Source organism: Antechinus flavipes, chromosome 4, assembly GCF_016432865.1.
Source record: "Antechinus flavipes isolate AdamAnt ecotype Samford, QLD, Australia chromosome 4, AdamAnt_v2, whole genome shotgun sequence".
Lineage (NCBI taxonomy): Eukaryota > Metazoa > Chordata > Mammalia > Dasyuromorphia > Dasyuridae > Antechinus > Antechinus flavipes.
The window spans coordinates 292,301,490-292,328,482 of record NC_067401.1 but is presented as its reverse complement, the minus strand read 5'-3'; positions in this window follow the sequence as shown (position 1 = coordinate 292,328,482).

The following is a 26,993-nucleotide window of genomic DNA, read 5'->3' as shown; positions in this document are numbered from 1 at the left end:
CCTTCTCCTTTCCCCTTGTGTATTCCATAAAGAATGACAGTGAAATAAAACATAGAAATACAACTGAGTCTAGGGGAAATTTTAATCTTAGAAAGGTAAGGACAAATTGGAACACCTATTGTCTCTGCAGCTTCACCTTTGGAAACAATCTTTATCTTTTGAATTGAGGCAGCCGGCATCTTTAGAAAGGAATTATAGCCTTTTTTTTGTTTTTGTTTTTGTTTTTATTTGGGAAAGCATTTTACCAGGTGCCATGATTTAATTTTGATCTGATGTTTGTCTTCCATGGTGTTTGGCTAGGTTAATTGAAGCTTTGGGGAGATGCCTAGGATAAAAGCTTCTGTTAACAACAACAACAACAACAACAACAACAACAACAACAACAACAACAACAATAAATAGCACTTTGCATTTTTATGGGCAGATCTTTTTTTTTTTTTTTTGATGAACTTGCCTTTTCTGGTTCCAAGGATGTGTCCATGTTTATCTAAAGACTAATTGCTTGCAAAAGAATACTTTTCCTTATTTTAATATTCTCTGATTGAAAGCTACAAAGATGTAGTATTTGAAACTCTGGTTTTGTGTGGATGACTTTCATCTGTATTGTTCTAGGTATTGAAAACAGCTGACCAAACTCAAGTAAAAATGTAGAAAAATTAGATAAATAAATGTGCACTTGATTATAAGGTAGGTGACAAATATTAATTTCCTGCCTTTTGCAATAAAAATCTTATCCCTAAAATTAAGTTATCAACAACAAATGCTAGCATGGTTATGAAATGACAGCAATATATTAAGATAAATAAAACTTTCTGTAGAAAACAGTCAAAATGGATCAGTCTTGAATTATTTCCATTCTATAGGAAAATGATATACTAAAAGAATTTTATCAGCCACCATAGTTTCTCTTAGCTCAACAATTCCTCCAACCAGGATAATCCTATTTAATTCCTCCATTCTTATATCCTTAACGATGAACTCTCTAGAACAAGGATTCTTATTTTAAGGTCTGGTGAAATTTTTTAAAAAATTATTTGGATAATGGTATTCCAACTTAATTAGTTTTCTTTGCAATCTTATGGATTTTTTATGCATTTGAAATTATTCTGATAAAGGGTCCATAAGTTTCATCAGACTTCTAAAGAGATCCATGACATAAAATGTTAAGAACTCTTGATTTAGAGAGTCATAAAACTGGCCTAATTTCTCCCAATATAAAATTATGATTCACAAGACCATCACAATTATCTTGCTCTAAAAAATCCAAAGGGTATAAGCAATTTCTTCTAGAAGAAGAAATTATCCAGATGCTTTAGTTTTTGGGTATTGTTACACTGACTGTTTTGAGAGCCTCTTTGATTAAATCCATGGACTCTTAAGAGGAAGGTTTGTTGTTTTTCAGCCATTTTTTTTTCCAGTTGTGTACAACATTTCCTGATCCCATTTGGGGTTTTCTTGGCAAAGAAAGTGGAGTGCTTTGCCATTTCTTTCTCCTGCTCAATTGAGGAAAGAGAGACAAGCAGTTAAGTGACTTGATTAGAGTCACACAATAAGTGTGTGAGGCCAGATTTGATCTCAAAAAGATGGTGTTCTTTATGCATTATACCACTTTTATACCATTATATAACCTATATGCCATTATATAACCAAAGAGGAAAGCTTAGCAATCTACATAGGGAAATTGAAGAATGCATGTGGTCTAGGTGATGATCTACATTTGGATGGGCAGTTCATTGAGTTAGTCCATCAGAATTCATTAGTTGGCACAACTGATTGATATCAGTAGAATGGCAGATTGGATTGCTTGTGGGGAATTGTGTGGCATTTTCTATTAATCGATCGACAAGATTTATTAAACACTTTTTAAAGTGCCAAGCACTGTGCTAAGTGCTGATAAAGATGAATTAGTCTGTCCTTAAGGAGTTTATATTTTATAGAGGAAACCAAATGAATAACTAAGTATAAACTAAATGAATAACTAAGTATAAACAAAATAACTATGTATCTGGGACTCTTGTATAGAGAGGAAAACAAAAATCTCATTCTTGTTCCCAAGAAGCTTTCATTCCACTTGGGAAAGCAATGCACAGAGACACACACACACACACACACACACACACATGTGTACATCAATAGGTATAACATATATACAAAATAAATGTAGAGTAATTTTGGGAGAAACAGGCACTGATTGCTCTCAGAATCAGGAGGTATCTTATGTAGAATATGTAGCACTTTAATTAAGTATTGAAGTAAGCTGCTATTTTAAGAAGTAGAGATGAAGAAGGAATGGTTTCTATGAAAAGGACAGCTTTTGTAAAGCCTCAGAAATGACCAATGGAAAGTCAAGTGAGAAATGGTGGATAGACTAATTTGACTAGATCATACAACAAGTGAAGGGAAGTCATGTATAAAAATTCTGGAAAGGTAGGTTGGAAGAATCAGAGTGTGAAAGACTAAATGCCAAGGACAAGAGAAGTCTGTTTTGTAACTGAGGCATAAGAGAGTCATTGGAACTTCTTGAATAAGGGAGTAAGCTATTCTTTAGTGATATCCTGTTGGGAGCCATGTGGAAGGTGGGTTAGAGGGGGGAAGACTTGAAGCCAATTGATGAGAATATTGAAACAGGTGAAAGATGATGCAAGTATGAACTAGAGTAATAACTATGTGACAAATGAACAGATAGAAGAAGTGGAGGAAAACTTAGAAGCTATATATGATCATAAATTGCTCCTAGATTAAAACAAAAGCAAAAATCTGATTTTTAAATATTGATATTCTTGTAGGAATGCCATATGGCTGTGAATCACAGGATATCATGATCTTGGAAGAATCATCATTTCAGGTGACTACAGAGAACAACGAAATGATGTATGGTGGTAGGCTTAGATGACACATTAGCAATGAATCATATATGAACTATGGCTTAAAAATTTATTGCCAAGGACACATATGTTTGGAAAAAGAAGAGAACCAGAAAATAATGAGATTTTGAGATTAAAAAGGGCTAGTCTGAGTATTGTACTATTTTCTGTGTTTGTAATACCCTCTAGGTAACCCTACCCTAGATTGTTATAGTGATATGAAATTCTAGAGCCCAACTCAAAGTTTGTTTTCTTCAAGAAAATTTCCCTGAATTCTTCAGTAGAGAATGGATTTTCTTAGTCCTTGAATCTCAGCATGTTTATTTACATATGTGTATGTACATGCATGCATGTGCATGCATAATAGAAATGTATGTGTATATCTATATGTATGTGCCTATGTATGCATATATGCATGTATACATAGCTTGAGTATATGCACGTGTACAATGTGCATGCATTCACATGTATATTTGCATGCAAACATATTAATAGACACAGAGAGTGTGCATATAGTTTTATACATGTGCAGCTGTGCACATCATATGTATACATGCGTGCATGATATTGATGTATCATATGTATGTATATATGTTATATATGAATGTATATGTGTGTGCATTTATGGACCCAAACTTACAAACACACATGTATTTATATACACATATGTGTGTATAAGTGTGTGTATATACATATAAACTTTGTACTTCTATTATAGTTCTTGAGGCAGCTAGCTGATGCAGTAGATAGAATGTAGGACTTGGAGTCAGGAAAACTTGAGTTCAAATCCAGCTCAAATCCAGCCTATAAAATTTACTAGTTGTGTGAGTCTGGGAAAATCACTTAATCTGTGTTTCCCTCAGTTTCCCCATCTGAAAAATGGGGAATAGAAATAATAATAGCCTTCTCTCACAAGTCTGTTGTGAAGATCAAATAAGTGCCTACCACAGCATTTTAGCACATATTAGGTGCCAAATAAATATTTATTCAATCCTCACAACTTTGCAGAGAGTCTCCCTCTTTCTAACTTCCTTTTATGTGTTGTTTCATCTCATTAAAATATAAGCTGCTTGAGGGTAGGGTCTTGCTTGTATTTCTATTTTCAGTGATTAACACAGCTATTAGTATATGTGAAGTACTTAATAAATTCTTTATCTCTCTGTCTCTGTCTTTATCTTTGACACTACAGCCTTATGAAATAGAATTGAAATTCCCTCTTTGACAAAACAACCTTTTGAAATTGAGTTGAATTAACATTTTGTCTTATTAAGTATCATTTGTCATCAAATATCTCAAATTATATCAAGATCCTAGTATGACAAGAGTAATGCTTTTACTCACATTGAGAATTGTCACCTTTTGAGGGCTAACATCTGTCCATTTTGAGATGGTTAGAGGGGATGTTATTTTCCAGTAGCTGGATAAGTCCTACTCCCACAGGCAAGGAACCAGGAAACCAAGATGGTCTTGTTGGGAAAAAAAATCAAATAAAAAACTCCATGTGAAAATATAGAAGAATAAAACAATCTCACACTCTCAGCAGGAGCTCCTATAAAAGAATAAGTAAAGAAGAAAAAACTTTGATGGGCACTTTTGAAAACAAATCAGAAGTAGCTGATTTTGAAAATCATCCAAAAATGTCACTTAATCCACTGTGAATGAATTTTTATCAACCCAATAACTCCCAAGTGACAACAGAACCAACAATAACTAGATTAAAATCAGAAAGCTTTCTTTTGGCCAATGACCTGCAGGCCTGGTCTCACCCGAATGAGATTTTGCAGCAACCACAAAGGACAATGATTCCTCAGGATAAAGTCTTTTTGCTGTGTTTCCAAGGCACAGTTCAATAATCGACCCCATGGCATGGTTTAGTGCGGCTGAACATTTGCCAGTTTTGGAGTTCAGTCTAATTATCTTGCTCATGCTCAGCTGGGAGTTGCTTTTCCTCTTCTCATCTCCCCTTGAAAAGAATGAGGGGTAAGAAGTTACTGCTGAGTGAACTGGACATCATTTAAATTTAGTTGTTCCTTTATACATAATCCTAATCTAGAAGGCTGATCAGTTAACTAGGTTTATATAACAAGTCATTTTGTCAGGATGAAATTTGAAGAATATACCATAATCTCTCCTCTAGACTTCAAGTAGATATAATTCAAATCTTGCAGGCCACATAGCACTGGAGAAAACATGAATTAGGAAAATATGGAGTTTACTTTCAACTACTGTATGATATTCACAGAGGAAGGGACCGCATCTTAGTTATAATGAGGAGTTTGTTGGGAAATGTTGAATGACCAGACTACTAAATAGAAACAAAACAAAACAAAATAAAATATAACAACAACAAAACACCTCCCAAATAAGCAAACAAAAAAGATTCCCTTAAATGTATACTTTTTAAATTTTAATTTCCATTATTACTACTTTCCTAAGTCTGGATAATCAATAAAACTATAACTCATGCCCTGATTTATAGCAATTGAGGATTTCTGAAGTGTAAATGCTCACACTTTTAAAATTTAATTTTGACTCTTCTAATTTAATAATTTAATATTTGGCTCTCCTAAGCTAATTAAAACTGATTCTAGTATACTCCTGTTTATAACCTTTGCATTGCCTTCTTCCTCTGTGTCACTCCTCTTCAACCGAATTCTTTATATATGTAGTAGCCATTTAATATTGACTTTTCTGAAGTTGAGTTGATTTTCAAAAGAAAACTATTTGGTAGAAAATATAGATATAAAATTCTGTTTTGATTTTTAAGGCATCTCAGATCATTAACTGAGAAAGAATGAGTTTCCTTGGTTATGTCTGACATGGCAGCAAATCATAACGTTGTGGATGTAGAGCTGGAAGGGAACTTAGAAGCAATCTAATCAACTGCCTCATCTCATAAGAAAAAGTAAGACTTAGGGAGTTTAATAAATACGTCTTTAATAGTTTAATAGTAAACCTCTAAGCCTGTTTTTGAACTCAGAATCACTCTAGAATCAAAGCTTTTTCTATTGTATTGCATCATTTTTCTTCTTATTGGGTTTTTCTTAAAATTCCATGGATTATATAGAATTTAAATCATATATATGGTTTAAGAAAGATGGAGAAAGGGAAGGGATAAGCGTTTTTTTTTTTTTTTTTTTTTTAGTATCTATTATGTGCCAGGCACTTTGGTAATCATTTTTTACAAATATTACCTCATTTGAGCCTCATAACAATCCTACAAGACAGGTGCTGTTATTATTCCTATTTTATGATTGAGGAAATTGAGACAAATGGACCTTGTGTGGCCAGGATAACAGAGTTAGTATCTGAGGTTGGATTTGAATCCACTGTGACACTAGCTGCTTTTAAGAAGTACTCAAGAGCCTTGGAAGTTTAGCAAAAATTTTAATATGTGTATTTTAGACTTTGAATCTCCAAGAAAGAATTCTTTGTTGTTTTTTATTGTTCAATTGTGTATGACTCTTTGTGATCCCATTTGGGAGTTTTATGGCAGAGATACTAAATTCATTTGCTATTCATCTCACGTTCTCTATTCATTTCACAGATGAGGAAACGGAGGCAAACAGAGTTAAGTGACTTGCCCAGGTCACACAGCTAGGAAATGTCTGGGTCTACATTTGTACTCAGGACTTTTTTCTTCCTAGTACTCTCTCCATTGAACCATGTAGCTACATTAAGAAAGACCTCTAGGCTTCCTCAAATAAAAAAGCCATGAAAAATGAGCCTGAAAAGGAAAACAATGGGAAACAAAGCAAGACAATTCAAAGAAGACAAAGAGAGATGGATTCAAGTGAAAAAACAAAACAAATATATGTACACACACACACACACACACACACATATATGCACATACATAAATGAGCATATATATATGTGTGTATGAGAGAGACAAAGATAGAGACACAGAGAGATACAGAGACAGAGACAAGGGCAAAGGGACAGAGAGATTCAGAGACAGAACAGAAGGACAGAGGGAGAGAGATAGAGGAACAGAGAGCCAGAGCCAGAGAGAACAATGGGTAAAGTAAAAAAAGAATTACACAGAAATTAGAGTAGTCATTGGAGGCAGGAAAACCTGGGATCATAAGATCATAGATTGAGAATTGAAAGGGGTTTGAAAGATCATCAAGTATAACTCTCCAAGTTTTTCAAATGAGGAAACTGAAGCACATAGAAATTGTGACCTGTTCAGGGGAATATAGTTAAAAGTGTCTGAGACAGGATTTGAATTCATTCATACCTTCTTGACCACAAATCCAAGGCCCATAATGTTTCCATACTCTGACATCCTAACTATATAACTGTTGATTATTCTAAGTAACTTTCTAAGACTACATTTCAGAGAAAATGTCAACCTGGATTGATAGAAAGAGTCTTCACATTTGGGATTTCCTTATGCCAATGGATGTGAATTCAGGCCATATGCCATTCTATAACACTGTGTATAACACATCTAAGATGCAAATGTTTCTTTTTTTTAAATTCATTTTTTAAAACTTAGTTAAATGTCAGTAGAATTTTATTCTTCTAATTACATGTATCGTTTTTAACATTCTTTTTTTTTTTTTTTTTTCTGAAGCAATTGGGGTTAAGTGACTTGCCCAGGGTCATACAGCTCGGAAATGTTAAGTGTCTCAGACCAGATTTGATCATTGGTCCCTCCTGTCTTAATGGCTGGTGTTCTATCTACTGCATCAACTACCTGCCCCTTTTTAACATTCATTTTTGTAAGATTTTGAATTTCAAAATTTTTTTTCTTTCTTATCTTCCTCTCCCCAAGACAGCAAGAAATCTAATATAGATCATACATGTGCAGTCATTTTAAATATATTTCCATTTTATCATGATTTAAAAGAAAAATCAGGACAAAAAGGAAAAACCATGAAAAAGAAAATGCAAGCAAACAAATAAATAAGATGAAAATAATATGCTTTGATCAGCATTCAGTCTCCATAGTTCTCTCTCTGGATGCGGATGGCATTTTCTATCCCAAATGTATTGGAATCATCTTAGATCACTATTTTGCTGCTATCATGTACAATGTTCTCCTAATTTTGCTCACTTTATTCAGCATCAGTTTATGTAAGTCTTTTCAGGCTTTTCCAAAATCAGCCTGTTCATCATTTTTTACAGAACAATAACATTCCCTTACATTCATATATTATAAATTATTCTGCCATTCCTCAATTAATGGGCATCTAGGATGCAAGTGTAAAAAAGGGACCAATCTCTTGCTCTGAAGAAACTTATCATCTACTAGGAGAAATATGACAATTATTCAAGGAAGTACAAGATAGATTGTTATGAAGGTGAAGGGGGAAATCTAGACAAAGCACCTTAAATGAATTTGAGGAGAGAGTGAACACTTTGAATTGAGGAGAATCCAGAAAACTTCATGGAAATGACACCTGAGAAAGCCTAGAAAGATGACAAAGATTTCAAAAGGCCACAGTGATATGAAAAGAGCATGGAATAGGCATGGGATGCCAGCTTGCCTAATTATATCAAGGAGGGATGAAAAATCACAGAATAACCTATAGAATGTACTATGAAAGGCATAGAATGAAATAGCATCAGATAAAACTGGAAAAGTAGGATAGAATTAGTTTCTTTAGAAAGATAAACTTCATAGTGTCAGATTTTTTGTGTTATTTTGTGTTTAATTTTTTTTTTTTTGTTGTTGTTGTTGTTGAGGCAATTGTGATTAAATATCTTGCCCAGGGTAATACAGCTAGTAAGTGTATGAAGTCACTTCTAACTAAGAAGTCAAGTCCTCCTAATTCCATGGCTGGTACTCTAGCCATTGTACCACTTAGTTGTCCCTTGAGTTTAAATTCTTCTAATTATCACTATCATGATAAAAAAAAAAAACATTATAGACACTGTCTTTATTTCTATACAGATCAATATTCAAGGTCTCAATAACTTGGAAATTTTAGGCACCCAAACTCATAAGAAAGACAGTGTTCATGAAGATATTTGAACAAAGAACAAATGAATGCATAAATCAAATATTGAATTAATATTATGTATAAGCAAAGCAATTATTATTGATGAGTGATAGACATTCAGATAAAAGAAAAGGGGAAAATCATCATTTTAAAAATCATTTTGTCTATGATTTTTTCTTATAAACAACTTGATATTTAAAAAAAATCCTACAATTGTCCTCTTCATTCCATAGTTATTTAAATAAAATGCATTATAGAAATCTTTTTGAAGAGTCTGAAGAAAAGATGCTTTCCAGTTCTGTACTTTTTTTATTCGTGCAATAATTATCAAACTATGAAGGCCTAAGAACTTGGAATGATTTTTACATAGACTGTGGGCTGGATTTGACTTAAGGACCATAATTTGCTGATTCCTGAGATTGACTGAGTGTCCTTTATACACTCCAACAACATGCTTATTCTATATCCATCTTTTCCATCAAAATGCCCTCAGTAAAGTCACTTCAGGTGTTATTAATTCTACCTCTTTATTTGAATCAGTTCAGTGATCATTTCTATGTAAGTAACTTCTAATTCTATCTCTCAATAACTCTCTTTTCAGCTTCTTATCAGATACTCCACTTGGATGTCCTACTGATGTTTCAAACTCAACATATCCCAAGTAAAACTACTTTCCCTTCCCTTATCTTAAAAATCTTTCATAATTCTTATCTATTTATGTTAGTGGTACCATCATATTGCCAGCTGCCCGAAATTGAAATCTTAAAATCCTTTCTTTTAACCCAAATCTAATTATTTGGCAAATCCAATTGATTTTTTTTTTTAAAGTCATTCCTGTTAACACTAAACCAGTATAGTTCATATCCTTTTTTATCTCTTTAACATATCTAGCAAGTAAAACCTGGAATTGTCCACAGGTCTTTTGACTTCTAAGTATCTTTCACATGATTCCACACCTGTCTCCATACTTGGTAATTTGGTGGAAGACATATGATTATTGATCTCAAAGGACTTATGATTTCAGTGAGGACAGGAAATTAATCTACATGAAAGAATGAAAAGGTATTGAAATGGACATTATAAGGAATTTACAGGAGACTTTATGAAGATTGTAGAATTAAAATTCAACCTTGACAGATTCAGACAGGAAGAATGCGGTATAAAGGAATTACTGTGGTACATGCAGATAAACAGTGTTGTTGGGACCAAAAGTTCAAAAAGATCTCAGCAAGGTGGAACGCTGAGGAGAAACCAACAAGATGAAATTTAATAGGGATAAATTCAAAATCTTTCACAGATTCAAAAAATTAACTTGAGAAGTGAAAGATCAATCAACAATTTATTAAACATCTATTATATACCAGGAATTATGCTAGTTGCTGGGGATATAAGTTCATAGAATGAAACAAATGCTACTTGTAAGATTAGATTCTGACAGGGTGGACAAGTGCTTATAAAATATACATAAAATTAATATATGCAAATATAATACATAGTAGCAAGATACAAAATATTTGGGGAAGGAAGGGCAGTGGCAGTCAAGTTATTGGGAAATTTCACATGAAGATGAAAGTCTTTGAAGTTCAGCTTGAATGAAGATAAGAATTGTAGAAAGTATGCCATTTATAAAATAAAGGTAAAGAAGGAGAGAATTCCAGGCAATTAGCCAATACAGAAGCATAATGATGTGAGTAGATCAGAGAGGAGGCCATTTTGATTATTTTGCAAAGTACAGTAGGGTGAGTAATGTCCAATGAGAATAGAAAAGTAAATTGAAGCCAAAATGTGGGTTTATAATTTAGGGATGGAGGGGATTTGGTCCAATCTGTGATTTTACAGATTAAAATAATGAGTCTCACAAATTTGGATTGAGTATTCCTCAGAATCAGACATACATTTCCATTAATCAACAAAACTTTATTGAATTTCTACTCTAATAAAAGACATTTCTTCTCATATTAAGTACTATATATTAACTATTAAGAATGTGTCAGACTGCATTTGTACCTAGTAAAAGGTGAGTCCCTTTCATATCAGAGTGGACCACATTATACCTTTACAGGTTGATAAGCTTGAATATACCTCCATTTGCATACAAAAAAGTCCAGGGAAACCTTTGGCACTGCCTTTAAAAATCCACTCACCTCCAAGTCAAAAAGTTGATCAATGTAGAAAAAGAATAGCAATGAGAACATGATCCTCTTCCCACCTTATCTGAAAAGCTTCCTTTTGCTCACTACCCTTTTATGTACACTAACTATATGCAAAATGTCAATACTCAAATTTAATTTATGTATTTTTTAAAGGTTACTTCATATGTTATACCCTTAATACTTGACTATATCATTGTTTACTGCCTTAAATTGTCAGATCTTGGAATCCTGCAGTCTATCTCACCAGATCTGGAAGCTTTCTTTTTCTTGCTAATTATAATATACTTAAATTCAAAGTGCTTAAAAAATCAAAATGGAGGGGGCAGTTAGGAAGCTCAGTGGATAGAGTACCAGCTTTGAAGTCAGGAGGACTTGAGTTCAAATCTAGCCTTAGACACGTAACACTTCCTAGCTATGTGACCCTGGGCAAGTCACTTAACCTCAATTACCTCAGCAAAAAAAAAAAAAAAAATCAAAATAAGAAAGTAAAATGGAGATGTTAGAAGAAAATCATAGAGCATGGGTAGATTTGCAGTTAAAAGATGGCAATGGGTTAAATTACAATACCATTTCTCATTATTTAGGTCTCTCTATTTCCTCTCAGATCCAAGAACTATGTTCACCATATCATTAAAATGCTGTTTCCATCTCAGAGAGGAAAGAGACAGAACTACCAACGAAGGATTACCAAGATCTTGGCCACTGCTACTCTACATCTACTATATGTCAAATACTGGATTTTTTATGTTGCAGCTAGGCAGTATTGAAATTATAAGATGCAAAACCCCTTTCCATAAGAGCTCAAAGTAACACACCATGCCAGCCTTCAAAGCGAGCCCACAATTTCTCTTGCCTCCTGTCTCATTGGAAAGTCAAGGAGAAAATACAAGTTATCTAATTCCCAGATTTCTTTTTACTTATTTGTATAGCTTGTCCACATTAAGCGAACTGAAGATTATTCAAGGTGATCATTAAAATCAAGACTGTACATGAAAATTGAAATTACCTTTTATAAAATTAGGTAACTTCTCCAAGGTTATATTTACTGACCCAAAATAAAATGGAAAATTGATGCAACTCTGCAGAGAATTGAAGCTTACCTCAAAATAATTTTTTCACCTAAATTTGGGTTTGGATAATCTGGATTCAGGTAGTTTTTGCTTAAATTATCATAATTGCTTCAATTTCCCTGTTGTTTTTGTGTGTGAAATATGTTCAGAGGTAGTTGATATTTCATGTACAGATTTGTGGGCTTGCGGTGTGTGATATTAAATTGTCAATGAAAATGCAAACTATAATGGCAGAAATTATTTGAAGAGTAATGCAATCTTATTTTAAGGTTAGAGGAGTTCACCAGATACTCAAGGTTGAAATATGCAAACAACACTTAGAGTCAACTGAGTTATTTCTTTTGAGGACACACCCTTGTTCATAGACCAACCAGAAACCCTACCTATTTGAGTATCTCCTGTACCCTTGACCCCATAAACTTCTGACTCCAAAACAAGCCCAGAGCTGCAACTGTGAGAATCAAAACTTGTCATCTAACTACATCCTGCTGAGACTGCAGAGGGAGGGAGTTAACACTTGGAATCAATGGGGAAATTTACTGGCAAACCAAAAAGGAAAAGCTTACCCTATAAGCAAGGTTAGGTAAATGCTAATTCAAGTCAGCAAGAGAAAAGGAAAATTGGCAAGTAATAAATAAACTGCTTTGAGAAGTTATGGTTTTAATTGGTGTGGTTATATACACAACATTCCATTATAGTTTTCAATTCCTCTATCATATTGTCTTTAAGAATCACTGAAGACAAAAATATAAATGTGTCTCTCTCTCTCTCCACCTTCCCCCCTCTTATTTTATATTTTGTTTTCATGTGTCTCTCTATCTATATCCATCATCTCCATCTTTCTTTCCATCTCTCTCTGTCAATGTAGATATCTATATATTTACATCTTTCTCTTTCCAGCTATTATCATTTCTCCATCATATTTTTCTCTTTCTGTCTTCATTTTTCTCACTCTTGCTGTATATACATAGATATATACATATAGATAGGTACATCTATCCATATGTGTGCATGTATATATATATATATATATATATATATATATATACATATGTAAAAATAATCTTGACATCTACATTTCTGTCATCTATATGCATATCTACACATAATCTGTCTGTTATTTATATAGCTGTATATGTATGTCTTTATCTATTTAAATATCTATTTATCTTTCTTTATATCTACATCTATATCTAATCTATATCTGTGCCTTTCCTTGTGATTAAGCGAGGGAGATACCTCTCTGAAGATAGCTATTTAGGCAACAGGCTTCACCAGCCCATACTTGATGCCATTCCAGCTTGGTAGAATCTGCCAGAGCTTGCATTTACTGGCAAAGTCTTTGACAACCCAGGGTCACTTCCATGCCATGATGAAGCCTCAGAGTAGGATTTTAGTGGAGGATAAATAAATTATCTGCCACACCACCCTCCCTCCCCTTCTAAATTCCACAGCTTGAGAGCCGTCCAACAGGGGAGTTGACTGCTTGCTATGAATGTGAGTGATGGGCTATATGCCAAAGACAGGATTTGTCTCCTGGAGATGGAGTGAAACAATACTGAACAGACTCTCTGTGTAAACAGCAGGTCCAGGTGACTCAAGGTTGGATTGTCATTTACCAGGTGATGAATTCTGATGGACTTTATTTCCTATTGTCAGGCTTTGAGGATGATTTCAACCTCACAAGGTTTCTGCGCTGAAACATGCAGCTACAGAGTGCAGACATGTTGCCTTTCAGTGGTTAGCTATTATAGATACAGTATAGAGTGAGAAGTTAGTTTAAAAGGTTACAATACAGGACTTTGGGAGTGCTCTAAAGTGGCTGCAGGTGTGCTTTTTAATCAAAGGCAACAGGTGAACATTAATGGAGTACAGAGGAGATGGCAGCAGGGAGACTATTGAGACACCAAAGAATAGTACAAAACTCAGAATGTGGTAATATTAAATTAAAACAACAACAACAACAACAAATGGTGTTCCACCAGGAACAAAAAAAATAATACTCCTGGCTTCTCTATGCCAGAAGTGATTCATGGAAGTCAAAAGTGAGAGGTACTGATTTTCTTTTCCCTTCACACCTTAAGATAAATATGTTGATTTCAGCTGGTTTTAAAGTCATGAGCAGTGGAGCTACTAGGGAGGAAGATAATTCACTGTAGCCTAACATAATTTGGGGGTGGATGGGAGAGAGGGCAGGTAAATAGTGACTGGGATTTGGATTTATGTATGCATACACACATACATAATTACTGCCTCAAAGTAACAATAACTGTCAAGATCATGAAGGATTATAAAGTTAATTTAATTATAGGTGTGACTTATTTTAGGCAATGCAATCTATGTTAAGCCTATCTTTATACAAAAGAGTTCATTTTGAGAAAAGACTATTTTCTAAGGAATTCAAGTAAGAGTTTTAAAAGTAGTACATATCCTGGTTTATTTAAGATTTTTAAGATTTTTTTTTGGAAAAAAAAGGAATGTTACAATTGTGTAGAGAAAGATATATAAGATTAAATTAATATTTCATATATATTTTTAGAATTAATTATACTGGACATATTGATAAATCTATAATCTTCTCAGTCTGTATATACTTTCCAGTGATAAGCATCATAACCTATCCAATATGCTCTTTCCTCTCATGGGAGTCCTGTTCAAGGTTCTCTTTAATCCATCATAAAGACTTTCCCCAATATTCTGAGGGTCTTCCTCTATCACTTAACTTTGTATGGATAGCAATGGAGCATAAGAGCTACCTAATGGTTATATTTATTTCTCATAATATATTCAGCCCAATTTCCTTTTAGGTCCTACATCTCTCTGAAAATAAAGTACCTTGAAGAAGGTACAAGAAGCAACTTGTGCCAAATGAATAAATCTACCACCACCATTACCTTGATTACCACTTCCTCTCAGACCCTCATAGAAATAGTCCTACAGCCAAGAAGTTTAGGAATAGCAGTTTTCCCTGCAGGGGAAGGGGAAGGGAACAAACACTTGTTAAGCACATTTTATGTCAGGCACTATGCTAATCTTTACAACTATTATTTCATGTGAGATGTTATTTGTAACATAACAACAATGAGAAGTAGGTACTATTTTTATATCCATTTTATAGTTGAGGAAAAAGAGGCAGATAGAAGTTAAGTGACCCTGATCAGTGTCATAAATCCTAGAACCTGAATTTGGATTTGAACTTGAATTTTCCTAACTCCAGGCTCAAAACTTGATAAACTATACCACCTAGCTGCCTCATTGAGGGAAGTAATTACTGAGATCATCATGACCAATATCAATTGCTGACCAGCTGCCACTAACGGGAATGTAAGTGCTAGATTCTTTGAATGTAAGCATGCTGACAGACCACTGGTCCTACTTCTAGCCCTGCCCACTGCAGTCATAACTACTTTGTGGATGTTACAACTACTGAAGACAAAACAAAACAAAACCAAATAAAAAAAAAACAAACAAACAACTTTGCCACCAAAAGCCCTAGCACTGTCAGCCATTTGACAGTGGCTCAGTATCAGAAATTAATATGATTTTATCTTTTTTAGTGATAAAAGTGACATTGAAGATGATTTATATTCCATTTGCTTTGCTACTATATCCTAAGAAACATGAGATTTCTATTAAACTTGGAACTAACAATTTTAAACATATATTATCTCCTCTGATATTGGGATGTTAGATCCTTGAGAACAGGGAATATATATATATCTATATACAGATACAGATATATCTATATACAGATATATATACAGTATCTGTATATATATATGTTTTATTCCCAAGACTTACCACAGTTGTTTGTACATAGTAAGCAATGTTTCTTTGTTTTTTCCTCCTTTGTTTACTTCTCCTTCTTTCTTCTCTTACCTTCTCTTCCACCCTTTTCCCCTTCCTTCCTTCCTTCCTTCCTTCCTTCGTTCGTTCCTTCCTTCCTTCCTTCCTTCCTTCCTTCCTTCCTTCCTTCCTTCCTTCCTTCCTTCCTTCCTTCCTTCCTTCCTTCCTTCTTTCCTTCCTTCCTTCCTCCCTCTCCAGCTTCTCCAGCTTCTCCCTTGGTGAATTCTTGATTGTGTCTTCCTACTTTTATCTTCCATGTCCCAGATCTCATTGCCCTCTGGCTAATTATTTAAATTATTTGGAGACTGGTATTCTATGATTTGTACCCACTACAAAACTGGAAAGAACATTGTTTTTAAAAAGCTGAGCTTTTGTATCAGGGAGAACATTGTGTTCCTTTTCTCCTCCAATTCCATTCTGGATCTAGATTACTATTCATGCGCAATTTCTGACTAAGATATGTATGCTGATGGTCCAGTTTTATGCAGTAACCATTAAATTACATATTATAGCCTGGGCAAAAGGAATTTTTCACCCACTTTGTTTGTTCTATGTGTATAGTTAGGCCAAGTATATGCTTAGATATGCTTTAGTATGTATGTATGTATATATATATATATGTACTAAAAATTAAATAGGTCAAATTCCTCTGAATGATTTAAGTCCCAGAGTACTGAGTACAATAAATTATAATGTTTTAATGCAAATAACTATAACCAGAAGTAGGAAAGTTCCAATTCTTGCACCAATCACTTTGTTTTTTAGCAATTGCCTTATTAGTCTCATTGTGAAAAGCAGTCATATTTTCCCTAAATATTTAATTGTTCTATATTTTTTGTCTTTAGACAATAAGAAGGAAGGAAAGTTGAAATTAGAGAAAAGAATAAAGTAGAATATCAGCATTTTCCAAGTTAATATTATTATTTCCTATCTAGTTTATCCTTTAAAACATCCCATTTGTATGGAGCTTGTTTTTACACAGGCAATTTTCTTGGAACTAGGATTATATTGTTAATCATCAAAGAATTTTGTCTAGGGTACAATTCTTTTAAGTCACTGTTGTTCTTACAGATAAAATGGAGCTCATGGGAGGACTAAAACACGGTATGTAGACAATCTTCAGATGTGGATTTAGAATTGTTTATTCTTGCAGAGAGGTTTGTTGGGTCACTTTATTGCTTTATTTTTGATAGGAAAACACTAAGAAGATCCCCAGTATTAAGGCCTATTTTTGATGTCTCCCTTTTATCAAGATCTTTCTTCTTCCTTGATACCCCTTCTATCCAGGATCCAGTATTCTGAATTGTCACACAGATATCTAGAGTCCCTTACAGTGTTGTTGAGTCATTTTTCATTTGTGTAATCCCATTTGGAATTTTCTTGGCAAAGATTATGAAATGCTTTACTATTTCCTTCTCTGGTTTCAGACATGAAGAAAACTGAAGCAAACAGAGTTAAATGACTTCCTAGAGTCATATAGCTAAGAAGTATCTAAGGTAGGATTTGAACTTATGAAGAAGAGTTTTCCTGATTTCATATCTGTCACTCTATCTACTGTGTCACCTAGCTGCTCTCTAATAGTAGTGACACATTTAGGTTTTCCTACCTTAAGTTCATTCTAATGTTCTGGACATTTCCTATTCTATTATATTTTATAAAAGCTTATTCTTTCAGATCCCCAATTCCACCAAATAAGAATTTGATAACTTAATCTCCAATAAATTTGTTAGTGTCAATAATGATTTATTTTATCAACTCTAGATAGTTGCTTACATGCAAGGGTGTGCTGGAACTATTTTTTATAGATTTGCAAGAGCTGATGGTTAGATTTTCAATGTAAGTGATTTATATCTCAAAAATCAGCAAAGACTTCAAGTCAGGTCTTATTGTTTTTTTGATTGCCTCAATTTAAGGAAGTGATGGAGAAAATAGTAATAACGTAGTTAACACTTATGCTTTTTGGAAAGTTAGTTGTTGAACATTTAAGCGCACACCTGTACCTCCAAGGAGTATTGTCATACTAAGAAATTACTACTTGGAAATTAAAAGCCTTGTTCCAAACAAATGAATATCTACTAGTGGAATTTTGGGTACTATAAGAGGGAGGGAATGGGAGTTAGTGAAATATCTTTTAGTATTCTTCAAACAATATTCTGTGGACTAATGACAGTTTCTACATATAGTTGTTTTGTCTTCTTATATTTCCAGATAAGGAACATGCATTATTGTGTGTGGTACATCTTAGATGTTCAATCTGAAAAAAAAAAAAAAAGATGAATGCTTAGTCATAAAGAATGTTTTAAATGATCAAACTAAAAAAAAAAAAAAAAACCAGAAACAACAATTTTTAAAAATAATGAACTTGGCTTGAAAAGACAAAATAAAAATGAGACACAAAATACCATTTTTCCCTTGAGAATCTAAACTGTGCCTAAACACACCCTATAAACAAGTATATTGTGTATATCTTGTTGAAAAAAAAAATTGCTATTGTGTTTAAAGCTAAATAGAAATGACAGGAACTCTTAACATGGCCCATAATGTGAAATACAGAGAAAGCTAGAGAAAAAAAGTGTTTAAGATGTCCCTCTATGGTCTATCCAAAAGAGAGCAGCATTATACATATTCTCATATATTTACTACTCCTTTTGCATTCAGTTATATTTAATAAGGCCACTTGATTCCCAATAGATTAAATGTTAATAGTCTTAAGTCTTACCTTGCTTGTGATAAAAAGAAAGGTTTTGTTCATTAATTATATTATAAAAATTTCATTAATACAATTAAAGTGCTAATGATTTCTCATCTTTAAATAAAGTTTAGTTAACAGGAGAGACAGTGTGAAATAAAGAACTGGTTTGAAAGCCAAGAAGACTTGGATTAGAATCCATGTCTTTTCTCAGACATATATTATGTAACCCTTGAGAAGTCCCTTCCCTGTATTGTTCCCTTGATTGGGAATCATGTGTACTAATGGAATCACAAGTTCAGTACCTATCCTAATCTGATGATTGAAATAAAATTTCCTTTTCTTCATCATTAACCAGATAGCTCCACTGTTGCTATTAACCAAAATTAACCTATTAGCCCTAAAATGTATCTTATGAATAAATGGATGATGAATCATGAAATGGATGTCAGGAGAGAGCAAAAACCCTTTATTTGCATTTCAGATCTTTTTTTTTCTTAGTGTTGTCATATTTTGAATATTAATAGACACTGTAATCCTTTAGGTTTGATTTATTTTTGGGGGAAATGATGGGAGGAAGATGAGAAATAACGCTGACAAAAAGTTAGATACTTTCATTTGATACTTTTTATAATTTTCACTTAAATTGTTCTACATAGAACTATACTAAGCTGTCTATAAACAACAGGAGTTCTGAATTTCTGAATTCATGGAAAAGGGAAAGTATTTTAATAATTTTAATCACAGGGCATAATCTGCTTGATTGAGTGTTGTAACTTATTTCCTCCCAATTTAGTCAGCCTCCCAACTTTCTCTCTCTCTCTTTTTTTTAATCTCCATCTGTTCAGTGTTCTGCTTTTTCATTGTATGTTCTTCCTAAAATATGCTTTATATATTCAAAACTCACACATTATCCCCTGGGGAGAATTTGTAATCCTTTTAGGACATTTCCTGGAGTCTTTGCTTTTCATATTAATCTAGAACTCATATTGTTATTATTTTTGGTTAATTAGCCTGACTGTATTTTAATAGCATTTATACAAGACTTAAGGTTTGCAAAATGCTTTGCATATTACCACACTTGATTCCAATCCAAGGAGTTAGTTGCTATTATTAGCTCCATTTTGTAGATGAAGAAACTGAAGATGAGAGAGATTTAGAGTCTTGCCTGGAGTCTTAAAAGTAGTAAATGGGTGAGATTGAATTTAGGTCTTCTCAACTTCAATTCTATTATGCTATTGAGTACATCACTATTCTCTTGTGAGTAATTTAAATTGATAATGCTATTCTGGCATAAAGCCTTTTATACAGTGGGCCACAACCCCACATGGAGTCAGGTTAACTGTATGTGGGGGTCATGAAAAATTTGTGAATAGTAAATTTGTGAATAGTAAAAGTCTTCTGAATGCCTGCAGTATCAAATATTCCATGAAGATTTAATTCATTATGTAACAATAAAGAAGCCTATCCATCTCATTAATTTGAAAACTAGTTTTCATCTTAAATAAATTGTAAAATTATATATACACTAAGTAATTGTTTTAAAATAAATTTCTTTATGATTTATTATCAACAAATGTTTGATTTGTATACCGATTTTATATATCTATATGTCCTGGGCCACAAAAATTTCTCAGGTGAAAAGAGTTTTGCAAGTGGAAAAAGTTTAAGAAGCCCAGTACTACATCTCTATACTCTTGTGAGTGAATTAAATTGATAATACTGTTCTAGCAGTCTATGGAATTTATGTGTGTGTGTGTATTTATTTAATGAGTTATTCAAGCTGAGCAAAGATGAATTGAAAGTTGGTATAGATTGTTAATCCTCCATGGGGAGTAATTCAAAATTTATAGAAATACTAATTTTTCACTAAGGCTCAGGACATTATTGAAGCTTGGAAACTAACCAGTTAGAGGAAGGCCTCTTGTTTTTAAGCAGAATTGGTTCTGTCTTTTTAAACATTTAGAGGACATTATAATTCCAGGAAATTGCAGAATGGTGTTTTCTGACATTGATTTTTCAAAAGGTGACAAGGACATTCAAAAAAAAAAATGAAGAACTTTACCTCAGGGAGTAAAAATAATCAACAAATTGCAGTTTCTTTTAATGCTGTGTAGCCAACTGTGCTTCTTCAAGGCCAAGACCACTGCCTAGGGTCCTGGAGCCTTTATCTTAGTTTTCTTTATACTAACTAAAGGTGAGCAATGAATGAATAAATGCAGTACCAATCCAATGACTGAGGACACAACATTAAATTAAATCAAAGTCATTTTGAAACCTGAAATACCAGCTTAATTCTGTAAACTTTTCCTGATTCCTCAGGACTCTTGTGGAATTTTCTCATGAGGGTCTCTGAGAAATTCATTTCTTGGTTTAAATAACTAAACGTGTGTGTGATTAGGTAACTTAGTGTTTTTTTAGGGCTCATTAAAACCTCAACTCTTTCCATCTGCTTAAACTCTCAATTATTTCCTCTTTGTATTTTCTAGTAGATTTTTAGCAGAAAGTGTGTGTGTGAGGAATAGGACTTAAAGGAAACGACTTTCATAGATAAACAGACTATGTACATGTCATCTGAAAATTCCCTTGAGATTTTTGTGGAAATTGTACAGTTAACCACAAAGCAATTCTTGGAATATTTGTTCTTGCTCAGCTCTGGTAAATTCTTGGCTTCCACGGGAACTTGGAGAACTGTGGGGCAAAGCATCCTTTGCAGGGAGGCCCCTTTCCATGGTGAAGCCAGCAATTCTTTGGAATGACCTTTGGTGAGCAGTGACACACACTTCCTGCCTGCCAACCTACAGCATTGCTTATCTTCCTTTTAAAAAATAAGCAAAACTCTAGAAATAGATCAGCAGCTAAAGTCAGTCAAAATGGCTTCTATCAGCTTTACAAAAGGAGGACGAGTTTTTAAAGTGAAAAATGTGTTAGAAATACATTACAAAGTAATTTGGATTCAGATGGAGAGTATCAGCAATAGCTATCATAAGAATTCTGCATAAAAAAGGAGTGGAAATTTTGAACTACCATAGCTTCTCATCTGGTGAGCTATTTAGATATTAAACATTTTAGAATATGCCATGATTAGCAATTAAATTAATTAAATTAAATCCAAGACCCAAGTGTCCACTGTATCACTGAATTGTAAATGCTTAGAAAAGGGTTTGACAATCTCCTTTGAGAGAGTGGATACATTTTCATAATGTGAGATCAATGGGGAAAGGAAAGGAGACAGTTGGAGAGAGAGAGACAGAAACAGAGAAGAGACAGGGAGAGACAGCCAGACACACACACACAGAGAAAGTTTAGCTAACATAACATAGCATAAAACTAAACATTTTAAATCTGTAAGAGACTTTAATCAAACAATATGTCCTGGTAGATAATAGAGGGTCATCTTTGGAATCAGGAAATCCTATTTCTTATCTAGGATAGCTGTGCGATTGAGCAAATCACCTTATAATCTCTAAAATGATATATTATAGGTGAGTTACCTATTTTTATTGGAGGACTAAGTTTCTACACTGAGAGTTCCCTTTTCCAATACAATCACAGATATAAATGAAAATGAAGCTATTCTCAGGAGTTATCTAGAACCCTTATTTTAAAGATGATGACCTGAGACCTAGAAAGATTAAATGTTTTACTAGAGTCTTATGATTATTAATTATTGATCAATTAATTCTTTAGCATATTCTTTGGTAATACTCTAATGCCTGAAATTATCAGTGATTTATGTGTTTCAGAAAAATTAAATTCTGATCTAGTTATTAATACTAGGATCCTATTAATGGAAGCTACAAGGACCAATTGTTTCATCAGCATATTTCAAGACTTAGAACCCTTTGGGATGGAACAAAGGACCATCACCTGATTTCCTGAACATAAAGTCTGAGTCTCTCCCCTATCTCCTAATTCTGACTAACTGTTTTAGTGCTCCCAGATGCAAAGTCTATCTAGCATCAACAATAACAATAATAGCAACAACAGTAACAAATTTTAGTTAGTATTTAATGTTGTAAGTGGTATTGCTGTTTTGTTATAACCCTCATATCCCAGAATTTAATTTGATTCCTCCTGTATGATTTCTACCTTTGATGCTATTTTCTGACAAGCAAAGATTCTCTCTTTTTATTGAAGTTAAATTGTTGACTTTTGAGTGTATTTATTGAATCTGTTCACTGTTCACTATTTAATTTGTAATGCCCTTTCAGTTAGAATCAGTTTGGTGTCTCCATTACCTCCAAAATGATCATTCGGGATAGAATAGGGACATTCTAAGATCTCTGGAAAGAATAAGCTCTAGTTGGAGATTGTCTTGTCTAAGGAATTTTCATGTAAGGGAAATCTGATTTTAACAGTGTGGTGTAATGGATAGAATACTGAACTTGTTGTAGTCAAGAAATACTGAGTTCATATTCAGCCTCAGATACTTATTAGCTGGGCAAATCACTCTTTTTAGGCCTGAGTTTCTTACTTTGTAAAATGAGGAGGTCCTGGGCTTGGAGTTAAAGTACAGTGGGTAGCTTAGTTACTTTCCTTTTATCTAGTCACCCCCCCTAGTAATGTTGATCCAGAATCTTCCTGGGATGCCTGAGAGGGAAGGACACCATCACTGAGAGCATCCTACCTACTCATCCTCCTCATTGTCTAAAATTGTTTGATTGCTCCTAAGGTTTGAATAAGATAGAAGTTAAAAACTCTATTCTTTCTGATAAGAAGAAAGTTCACCAAGCCTTACTACCTTCTCTGAAATTCCTTCTAAGATCTTCTAGGTCTTTCCAGCTACCATGAGATCACTAGCACTGCAATCTTAAGTATTTCAGTAGGCTGAGGACTTTGGGGTTTTATCATCCCAAGCACCACAAATGGAATCTTCAAGACTCTCAATTTGCTCTACAGCTGAAGTTTTTTTTTTTTTTTTTAATATTCTTTATCTTCTCCAATTAGTGTTTGCTCCTTGAGAATAAGAACTTCCTAGCTTTTTATAGCTATATCCCCAGAATTTAGCACTTAGTAGTAAGCATTTAATAAATGCTTTTTAATTCATTCATTTAAAAAAAATCCTATTATTTTATAAGACTTCATAGTTTAATGGAAAGAGCAATAAATTTAGAGTCAGAAAACCCGAATTTAAGATCCAAAATATGTATTTCCTTGTCTCTTGGACAAGAACTTCATTTTCTCTATCTGTGTAAAACAGGTTACCTAATTCAAATCTAATAAATATTTATTAAAAGTCTACTATTAACAAGGCATTGTGTTAGATCCTAGGAATACCAAAAGGAAAAAAAAAAAGCAGTAGTTATTTCATTTAAGGATCTTGCAGGCTATTGTGAGATGTGATATGCTAACAAAATAGCATAAGCATATCCTCACAACTATAGAGATCAGAAAAGGCTTGATCTCTTTCTATCATATCTTATACCTTCTCTACCTGCCTTACAATGTTGTTTTCCCCAGCTACAAATAGAGTTATTGAGATATTCTGTGCTAATGTCAGGCACAGAATCATTGAAAGGAAACCCAGAGGACATCCAGTCCACCATACCAAGCAGGATTCTTCTCTACCATACACACACACACACACACACACACACACACACACACACACACACACACACAAGAAAGGAAAGAAGGAAGGATGATGAAGGAAGGAAGGAAGGAAGGATATCCAGCCTTTATTTGAAATGATGGGAAATCCTGTTACCTTCTAAGGAAACATTCCACTTTTGAATATCTCTAGTTATTAATAAGTTTTCCCCTGATTTCTATCAATAAGTATTCATTCTATAAAGACAATGAAGAAACAATATCCTCCCATAAGTAATTTCTATACTTGGATGGAGTGAAAGGAAGAGACAATATGTGCACATATAAGCATCTACAAAATACGTGCAAAGTAAACAGCAACAATTTTTTTATTTTAATTTTATTTTATTTAATAATAACTTTGTATTGACAGAATCCATGCCAGAGTAATTTTTTACAACATTATCCCTTGCACTCGCTTATGTTTCGTTTTTTCCCCTCCCTCCCTCTACCCCCCCCCCAAGATGGCAAGCAGTCCTATATATGTTAAATATGAGCAACAAAATTTTTAATCAAATTGGAATGCCTATTTGAAAATAAATCAATTAATAATTAATGAGAATTGTTAAATATGAGGCATTGTGTTAAGTATTGGGGATACAAAGGCAAAATGAAATAGTTTCTATTCTGAAAGAGTAGACAGAAGAATTTGAACAGTCAAGAGGACTCTCTAAAGGCATGCTCAAGAAAATAAATGAAATCACTTGAATACTTTTATTGTTATGTTCCAGATGAACTTTTAACTTCTGCTGACAGTTTTAGCATAATCATTTTAAGAATAAACAAGAAGGTGTCACTAATATGCATCAAAAGGAAGGCTTACTGGGAATACATGAAAAATACAAATTGAAGGCAACTTTGCAAATATTTTAGCTTGAGAAGTAATTTGAAATCTAATAGGATATTATCCAACATAACACTTCGTACAATACTCTGTACTTGATTCTTCAGATTCTGAAAATATTTGCAAATAATAACATCATTAGAAAATGCTATTTGGGGAATTGTGTGTGTAAATGCACTTTCATGAAGGTTTCCAGGTTGTGAGTAACAGTAGGTTTGAGTGGTTGTCCTTGACAAGTATGTGCCTGCCTTTGGAATCCTCATCACATTCCAGGGAAATCACATCCTCACTGGTTCAGATGTTGACTTTGAGAAAACACATTTGCACCTCATTTTTCAGCTATTTAGCTTGTTTACTCTGTAGCAAAGCATTCTCACACAGAAGTAGGCTAGATCAGGAATAACCAAATACTATTTCTCAATGGGTGGAAGCCTTTGCCTTCCAGTCTTAGAATTTTATCACTGAAGTTAGGTGAGTATCAGGAAATTGGAGATTCCATGCCTGTTGATACCATTTTTGCATTTCTGCTCTTTTTTAAGTATTGGAAAAGCAACATGGTGTGAGGGAACATTCATTGGATTTAGAGTTTACTCATACATAAAACCAAAACAATAAATACATCATGTACCTACAGTGTCAAGCATTGTGCTAAATACTGGGGATACAAAAAGAAGAAAAACACTGTTTTTGTCCTCTAGGAGTTCACAGTCTATTGAGGGAATTGGATTAAAATGTCCAATGAGATCCCCTAGCTACGATTCTCGAGTTCTGAGAGAGAAAAAGAAAGGGTTAACACTGAAATGGTTCTTCTAGCCTTTTTTTTCTTTGATACTTTACTGGTACAGGATTCACCCATAAAATAAGTACTTTATTGGTCTTCAAGAGCATATGTTCTGAAAATGAATAGAACCAGGTTCAGAAATGGTGCCCTGTGGGATGATTGTCCAATTTACCTTTGTGATTGGAAGTTCCTGCTGCTGGGTTTGTTGTTACAAAAATCCTTCTGTCTCCAAACAGGCCTGAGATGAGGAAAAAAAAGAATCTGTCATTTTCTTTCTTATCTATATGACCCCAGATTTCATCCATACAAATCCAATGAGGATAGAATGTTCCTAGTAATAGTAACATTCTTTAGAAAAAGAATAATTTCAATGCTTGATTTTTCTTCTTGTCTACTATTAGCCTAGCCACCTAAGAACCAGGACAGCAGGCATCTCAGAAATGATTATAGTAGTCTCTATTCATTTGTGCCTTTTATTGAAATACTTGCCAGGTAGCAGTAACTCACACAGAACCCCTGTGAGGAAAGAAGAAAATGGCATTTGTCACCAATTTAATTAAATTGATACAAAGAATATGGTTACCATAACTATGTTTTTTAATTTACTTCAATTTAACAAACATTTATAAAGTACTTATTGTGTGTAGACACTATATTTTAGGTGCTGAGGAAACGAAAAAGTTTTGGTCAAGCATAATTCTGGCCCTCTTTGAACTTAACAGTATGGGGAAGATGGGGAATGGACAAGATACAGAATTTCAGAGTTGGAAGAACCTCCTCCCCTCCAAATCTCTTGGTCCAACATTAACTTGAACAAAAGTCCTGTTACGACATATCTGATAAGAGGTCATTTCAACTTTTTCTTGAAGGCTTTCAGAGGGGAGGACCCCTCAGCTTCTAGGATAGGACATATTACTTGGGATCACACATAGTTCAGTAGTTCTTAACCTTTTTGTGTGTCATAGATTCCTTTGGAAGCTCATTGAGCCATTGGATCCAATTTCAGAGTAATGTTTTTACATGCATATGATAAAATATATTGCAAAGCAAATCAATTATACTGAAACACTCTATCCATTTATTTCTCATTCTATCAATTGATATACTTGTAAAGATATCTCTATCTATAACTATCAGAAAAGCTAGATTTGGGAATGAAGTCATGAAGATTCATCTTGAGTTCAAATCTGGTCTCAAACA